Source organism: Triticum urartu, chromosome 4A (genome assembly GCF_056163025.1).
Source record: "Triticum urartu cultivar PI428250 chromosome 4A, HENAU_Tu73, whole genome shotgun sequence".
NCBI classification, from domain to species: Eukaryota; Viridiplantae; Streptophyta; class Magnoliopsida; order Poales; family Poaceae; genus Triticum; species Triticum urartu.
The window spans coordinates 489,124,700-489,133,221 of record NC_141876.1 but is presented as its reverse complement, the minus strand read 5'-3'; positions in this window follow the sequence as shown (position 1 = coordinate 489,133,221).

Below are 8,522 nucleotides of genomic sequence, written 5' to 3'. Positions count from 1 at the left end.
CTTCATACCCTTGAAGATCTCTAATCGGAAGCATTACAAGAACATGATTGATGGAGTCGTACTCGCGGCGGTTCAAATCGCGGAAGATCTGATCAAGCACCGAACGGGTGGCGCCTCCGCATTCAACACACGTACAGGCTGGGGACGTCTCCTCCTTCTTGATCCAGCAAGGGGAGAGGATAAGTTGAAGGAGAGCTCCGGCAACACGACAGCGTGGTGGTGGAGCTTGCAGTTCTCTAGCAGGGCTTCGCCCATCACTACAGAGGAGGAGGAGGTGTTGGAGAGGGGGAGGGCTGTGCCAGGGAAGGGGTGCTGCTGCCCTCCCACCCCATTCTATTTATAGGGTGAAGGCGAGAGGGGGTTGGCCCCCTTAGATCCCATTTAAAGGGGCGGCGGCGGCCGAGGGGGGAATTTGCCCCCCAAGTTTGGTGGAAGGTGCCCCCACCCCTTAGGGATTCCAACCCTACGTGCCTTGGGCCCTTGGGGGCGCACCAGCCCACTAGGGGGCTGGTTCCCACCCTTGTTCAGCCCACTTGGCCCACCAGGGCAGGTGGCCCCACCTGGTGGACCCCCGGACACCTTTCGGTGATCCCGGTACAATAACGATAACCCCCGAAATTATTCCGGCGACTGAAACTGGACTTCCCATATATAATTCTTCGCCCCCGGACCATTTCGGAACTCCTCGTGATGTCCGGGATCTCATCCGGGACTCCAAACAACCTTCGGTAACCACATACTATTTCCCATAACAACTCTAGTGTCACCGAACCTTAAGTGTGTAGACCCTACGGGTTCGGGAACCATGCAGACATGACCGAGACATCTCTCCGGCCAATAACCAACAGCAGGATATGGATAATCATGTTGGCTCCCACATGTTCCATGACTATCTCATCGGTTGAACCACGATGTCAAGGATTCAATCAATCCCATAAACAATTCCCTTTGTCTATCGGTATGTTACTTGCCCGAGCTTCGATCGTCAGTATCTCTATACCTCATTCAATCTCATTATCGGCAAGTCTCTTTACTCATTCCGTAACGCATGATCCCCTGGCTAACTCCTTAGTCACATTGAGCTCGTTATGATGATGCATTACCGAGTGGGCCCAGAGATACCTCTCCGTCATACGGAGTGACAAATCCCAATCTCGATTCATGCCAACCCAACAGACACTTTCAGAGATACTTGTAGTGCACCTATATAGCCACCCAGTTACGTTGTGACATTTGGTACACCCAAAGCATTCCTACGGTATCCGGGAGTTGAACAATCTCATGGTCTAATGAAATGATACTTGACATTAGAAAAGCTTTTAGCAAACGAACTACATGATCTTGTGCTATGCTTAGGATTGGATCTTGTCCATCACATCATTGTCCTAATGATGTGATCCCGTTATCAATGACATCCAATGTCTATGGTCAGGAAACCATGACCATCTATTGATCAACAAGCTAGTCAACTAGAGGCTTACTGGGGACATATTACGATCTATGTATTCACACATGTATTACGGTTTTCGGTTAATACAATTATAACATGAACAGTAGAAAATTATCATGAACAAGGAAATATAATAATAACCACTTTATTATTGCCTCTAGGGCATATTTCCAACGCCTTCTGTAACCCATTGTATTCATTTTGGAACTTTCGAGTGAAATTGATCAGTGTCACTGAAGAGAGGAAAGTGCTTAGGTCATCACCAATCGGTCCCACCCAGTGGATTCATCTGGTCGCACCGAAACGTCTAAAGTTTAAATCTTTTGCATTAGTCGATCTCATCGAGTGGTTTCACCTGGTCCACCGTGTTGTGCATAAAGGTGTGTAATGGTTAGATTTTTGGTGATGGCCATATATATACCCACCCCACCCCACCACCAACTCTCAAAGAGAGCAACCATGAAGAAACTACCACTTCCCATATCCATTTTCTGAGAGAGAACCACCTACACCTGTGTTGAGATGAAGAGATCCCACTCCAACCATTTGTTCCTCGATTTTTGGCCCCCTCAAGTTGCTTTCCACTTCAATCCTTGTCCTACTACCATGCAAAATCTATGGGAGAGTGACTGAGTGTTGAGGAGACTATATTTTGAAGCACAAGAGCAAGGAGTTCATCGTCAACAACAACATCTATTACCTTTGACAATGATAGCTAAAGAGCAAGGATTTCAAGGGTCATCGAGTGCTCGACGCAACAAGGCGCGTTGCCATCCGGTGCACTCTCCGTTGACCATTTGCACCGACGTTTTTTTGATGTGCAAGACTGTCTTTGATCGTTTGTATCATGACATCCGGTCCTATGATGACTACTTCATCTTGAAGAAGTATGCCGTGGGAACAATTTAGTTCTTTGGTTATCAAAAGTGCACGGCCGCACTCCGGATGCTTGCATATGGCATGTTCGCTGATTCGTGGGATGAGTACCTGATGACCCGCAAGTATAGGGGATCGATCGTAGTCCTTTCGATAAGTAAGAGTGTCGAACCCAACGAGGAGCAGAAGGAAATGATAAGCGGTTTTCAGCAAGGTATTCTCTGCAAGTACTGAAATAAGTGGTAATAGATAGTTTTGTGATAAGATAAATTGTAACGAGCAACAAGTAACAAAAGTAAATAAAGTGCAGCAAGGTGGCCCAATCCTTTTGTAGCAGAGGACAAGCCAGAACAAACTCTTATAATAGGAAAAGCGCTCCCAAGGACACATGGGAATATCGTCAAGCTAGTTTTCATCATGTTCATATGATTCGCGTTCGATACTTTGATAATTTGATATGTGCGTGGACCGGTGCTTGGGTGCTGTTCTTACTTGAACAAGCATCCCACTTATGATTAACCTCTATTGCAAGAATCTGCAACTACAACAAAAGTATTAAGGTAAACCTAACCATAGCATGAAACATGTGGATCCAAATCAGCGCCTTACGAAGCAACGCATAAACTAGGGTTTAAGCTTCTGTCACTCTAGCAACCGATCATCTACTTATTACTTCCCAATGCCTTCCTCTAGGCCCAAATAATGGTCAACTGTTATGTAGTCGACATTCACATAACACCACTAGAGGCTAGACAACATACATCTTATCAAAATATCAAACGAATACCCAATTCACATGACTACTAATAGCAAGACTTCTCCGTTGTCCTCGGGAACAAACGTAATTACTCACAAAGCATATTCATGTTCATAATTAGAGGGGTAATAATATGCATATAGGATCTGAACATATGATCTTCCACCAAATAAACCAATGTAAGTGCATCTAGTGCCCCTTAGTGATTTTGGTGTATTGAAGACTTATAGGTTAAGGGACTAATGCGTTTGTGAGTGTACACAGGTCTATAAGTCTATGAGGAGTTTGATATTTACATAGAAAGTCGACCCCTAAAAATGAAGTTCTTCGACTGAAGACTTTGGATTTCTGAAGAATTCCTGAAGACTTTGAAAGTGAAGAAAATGGTGTGACCTTGAAGACTTAGTATTCATTCGAGGAACATGAAGCGTGAAGACTTTTGTTTTCATAGTTTCATTTTCTCTTTCTTGAGTCATAGGAAACACCGTACTGTTAAAGAGGGTCGAGGAAATACTAAGGAAAATTTCCATGTGATGCTCAACTCAAAATTCTGCACCTACCAATCCCTTCGAGTGAAGCCATTGGAAATCTCATACAGTTCAGTCAATTTCTTCAGTGACAGAGACGAAGTTCTTCTGGTCTCTGAGGAATTTGTTCTGACTGAGGAGTTAGGAATTCGCCAGTGTGGATTCCCTACATAGTGAGGAACATGATAGCCCTGAGGATTTTGCTACTCAAAATTCCGACCGTTGTTGTGCTATGCGCCAGCTGTCCCAAAATATCTATCCATCTAACGGTCATATCATTGAAGGGCATTTATGTCTTATCATGTCGGATTGCTCCCTAGGCTATAAATAGCCGCCCCCTACAAGCACTAGCTGGTTGGCTGCTCCAAGAGAAACTGACACTTGTCATTTGAGAGCAACCCATCCTCTGAGGACTTTGAGCGAAAATCATCAAGTGAGGAAAAACCCAAACCAAAACCCAAACACCTTCAAACCCCAAGTGATTGAGCATCACTGAAGAGATTGGTCCTGCATGGATCCGACACTTGTTACCTTTGAAGACTGTGCTTCTTCTAGACGGTTAGGCGTCATGGTCTAGAGCATCCAAGAGGAATTCCGGATCACCGAGTGACCAAGTTTGTGAAGCTTTGGAAGTCGCCTGAAGACTTACCACGAGTGATTGGGCGAGGTCTGTGTGACCTTAGCTCAAGGAGAATACGGTGAGGACTGGGTGTCCTGAGCTGCGTGTTCAGGACTGGGTGTCCGGGACTGTGTGTCCTCGAGTTTAAATACTCAGCCGCTCCAACCAGACGTACAACTGAGACAACAGTTGGAACTGGTCTACCAAATCATTGTCTTCACCAACCTTACTGGTTCCATTTCCTCAACTCTTTCATTTCCTCATATCTATGTTGTGTGCTTGTTCATATCTGTGCTTGAAGATTTTGACTGAAGACTTTCTCAATTTCCTCAGTTCCATTTCTTTAGTCTGATTGTCTTCATCCTGTGTTATCCTGTGCTTACGCTTCCTGTAGTCTGTGCCTGTCTTCATTTCATCATGATGACTATGCTTGTATTCTGTTATGTTTACTTTTGAGTACTTATTCCACTACTAGTAGTTCTTCGCTAAGGAATTTCTTCTTCAGCAAATTCTTCAGTGAAGAATTTCTTAAAAATCGCCTATTCACCCCCCCCTCTAGTCGATATAACGCACTTTCAATTGGTATCAGAGCAAGGTACTCCCTTGTTCTGTGTGATCTTGGTTTAACCGCCTGGAGTTTTAGTTATGTCGACCGCAGGTATGATGAAGGTCTCTGCTGGGTGTCCTACCTTCGATGGGACGGACTACCCCTACTGGAAGAATAAGATGCGAATGCATCTTGAGGCAATTGATAACGATCTCTGGTATGTTGTGGAAAATGGTGTTCCCTTAGTCACACCTTCTCTGAATGTTGTTGATGTGAAGAGATTCAAGCAACTCAACTCTCAAGCGAAGAATATCATATGTGGCCATCTGAGCAAAGGACAGTATGGCAGAGTGAGTGCTTTGGAGACATCGAAGCTTATCTGGGACAGGTTGTCAAAAGTGAATGGAGGAGTCTCAACACAGCGTGACTCTCGAGTTGATGTTCTTCGCAATCTCTTCAACCGCTTCAAAAGACTTGAAAATGAAAACGTTCAACAAACCTTTGATCGCCTCACTGACATCTCAAATGAGCTTCAAGCACTTGGTGCTACTGACATCACCGACCATGAGGTGGTGAAGAAATTGCTGAGATCGCTTGATTCATCATTTGACACTCTGGCATTGATGATACAAGAACGTGCTGATTACAAGTCACTTGATCCCGCTGATATTCTCGAGAGGCTAAATACTCATGAGTTCCAACTTGCTGAAAAAAGAGATCTCTATGGTTCAAGCTATGGCAGATCACGTGCACTGAAGGCCAAGGCAGTATCTGAGTCCGAAGGTGAAGACTCTGGTAGCAGCCTTGGTGATCCTGAAGAACTAAGCCATGATCTGGCTCTGCTGGTGAAGAAGTTCCAAAAGTTCTCAATACGTGGTCGCCTTGGAAGACCCTCAAGGAGCAGTGATTCCTCATCCAGTGACTACAAGAGGAGGCTCTGCCACAAATGCAAGAAACCTGGACATTACATTCTAGATTGTCCTCAGTGGGAAAAGGAATCAAAGAAGAAGAAATACAAGGATTATAGTTCTGATGATGTGAAGAAAAAGAAGAAATCCACAAAATCTTCATCATCAAAATCCTCAAAGCCTTCATATCACAAGAAGAGCAGCTCCAAGAAGGCCAGGGCATTCATTGGCAAGGAAATGGAGGCTGAATCTGAAGAAAATGAGGAAGAGGAGTCATCTGAGGATTCTGAATCCGGAGTGGCGAGCCTAGCTCTCGCTACTGCATACATCAGCAAGTCTATCTTCAACACTGAAGAAAAAGACCTCACCAACAAGGCCGATGAAGGGGATGATGACTACGCTCCCACCTATTGCTTCATGGCAAAGGGTGCCAAGGTACTCAAATATACCTCATCTGAATCAAGTGAGAATGCATCTAATGAAAACCTTAAGCCCAGCTATTCTAAACTTGCTATGATTGCTGTAAAACAACAAAGGACTTTAGAAAAGGTTCAAAACATGCTAGACAAAAGTGATGATATGTTGGGTGAAGAAATGAATCGCACTAAAGCCTTGACTGAAAATCTTCAGAGATTTCAGACTAGGTTTGACAATCTTCAAAGTCATCATAACACTCTCTTATCCGATCATGAGAAGCTTTCTTATGAATTTCTTCAATGAAAGCAAGATCTTGAGAAGATAAGAGTGAGTTATGAAGATCTTCAGAAGGAGCGCGATTCATTACTTGCTCAACAAATCAGCGCTTCTCAGGAAGAATTTGTTCCTCCATGTTTGAAATGCGTTGAACGTGAATCTGCTAATTCTTCACCTGAATGTTCAAATGCTGCCAATGTTTCAAATTCTTCACATGCCTCTGCTATCACTAATTCCTCATCTGAGGACATTGCTAGTATCACTGACGATGCAGGGCTGAAGGAATTGTACATGACAGGCATGTACAAAAGCCTCAAAGGGCATTGTCAGATTTCGGGTTCCGGCAGACCCTTGAGGTTCGAACACTGGGGTGCACGCGGAGATTTCGCCTTCTACCTACCTGCACCCCTCCGCCTCGCTAAGATCTAAGCTATGGAAAGAACAACACAAGAGACACAGGGTTTATACTGGTTCGGGCCACCGTTGTGGTGTAATACCCTACTCCAGTGTGTGGTGTGGTGGATTGTCTCTTGGGCTAATGATGATGAGCAATACAAGGAAGAACAGCCTCGCGAGGGTCTGTTCTTGGTTGGGGGGATGAACTTCTAGGAGGAGTTCAGTCGCCCTTCTCTCTCTCTCTCTCTCTCTCTCTCTCTCTTCTTGATTCTCTCTCTGATTTCGATCCGATCTCCGATCTCCTCTCTACCCTGTGGGTGACTAGTCCTATTTATAGGCAAAGGCCCTGGGCCTCTTCCCAAATATTGAGCGAGAAGGGCGCCAACAATTGGACATTTTGAAGGGGAACATCTAGTACACTTATCCTGACTAAAGTTGGTCCTCGCCTGCCAAAGGCTCTGGTGGTGACGCTGGCTTGGGCTCCACAATGACTTCCTCCCTGCCATTGGACTAGTCTTGGTCTCGTTGCACCGAAATGGGTGCCTTTGCTTGATTCTCTCGCCTGCGCTTGCTCCCTTTGCACCAAAGAGGAAAGGAGGACACTACGCAGCTGGTGCCCGCCTGGCGCCTTTGGTCGTCATGGCTTGCGTCACGGGCACCTCGTGAGGTACCCCGCCTTGATCTCTCCGCCTCCTCGCGAGCCAGCCTGATGAGGCCATGCCTGAGGAAGCTCTGTGTCGTCCGCCCCGCGAGGCTTGGCCCCTCGCGAGGGTCTTGGGTCTGTGTTGATGAAGATGGGCCGCGCTGGGCCCCCTTTTGAGCCACGCCGCGGGCCGCAGGCAGGCAAGTCTGGGGACCCCCGTTCCCAGAACGCCGACAGTAGCCCCTGGGCCCAACGCGCGTCCGGACTTGGCCGTGCAGGGAGGCGAAAGGGCAAGAGCGAAGCGCCGCGGGCCCTAACAGCCTGCGGCCTTGGGCGCCGCGTGGCGATTGACTAGACGTGGGCGCCTCAGCAACCGCGCGAGTTGATAAGGGAGCGGCATCTGCCTAGGGTTTTCTTTTTGCTTTCTCCGGTTGCTGCTCAGATCCCCTTTCTTGCGCCTCTCCTTCCTTCCTCCAAAATTTCCAGATCTACTTCGACCGCGTGACCTAGGAAGCCATGGAGGCTCGTCAGTCCCCGGCCGGAGCTTGGTACTCGTCTGCCCTGGACTCGCCGAATGTGTCTGAGGCGAGCCTCGCCCGGTTGCGCCGGATGGCAGCGGCGCATGGCATCGACGGGGCGAAGGTGTTCAAGGCCGGCTCCGCCACCCTTGAGGGCCAAGGGAGCACATTTTATCCGTTCTTTGTAAGCACCATTGCTGCTGGCCTGGTGCCTCCCTTCTCAAAATTCTTCTTCTCTATCCTCTGCCATTATAAGCTACAAGCTTTGCATCTCCACCCCAACTCCGTCCTTCTCCTGGCAATCTTCGCCTATTACTGTGAGGCTCACGTTGGGGTGCAGCCCTCGGTGGCCTTGCTGCGCCACTACTTCTAACTCCGGACCTCTCGTGGTCCTGCTTCCGCGTGCGCGAGCTTCATCACATACGGTGGCGCCATTGCCATTTCGAACCCCGGGAAAAGGATTGAGGGCTTCAGGAGCAAGTGGGTCTTGGCAGATGCTGGGCGCATCCACCCTCGGCTGATCTTGCCCACGGAGAAACCCACGAGCTCCAGCGATTGGGGTCGAGCGGAGCTCGCGGACCCCCGCGC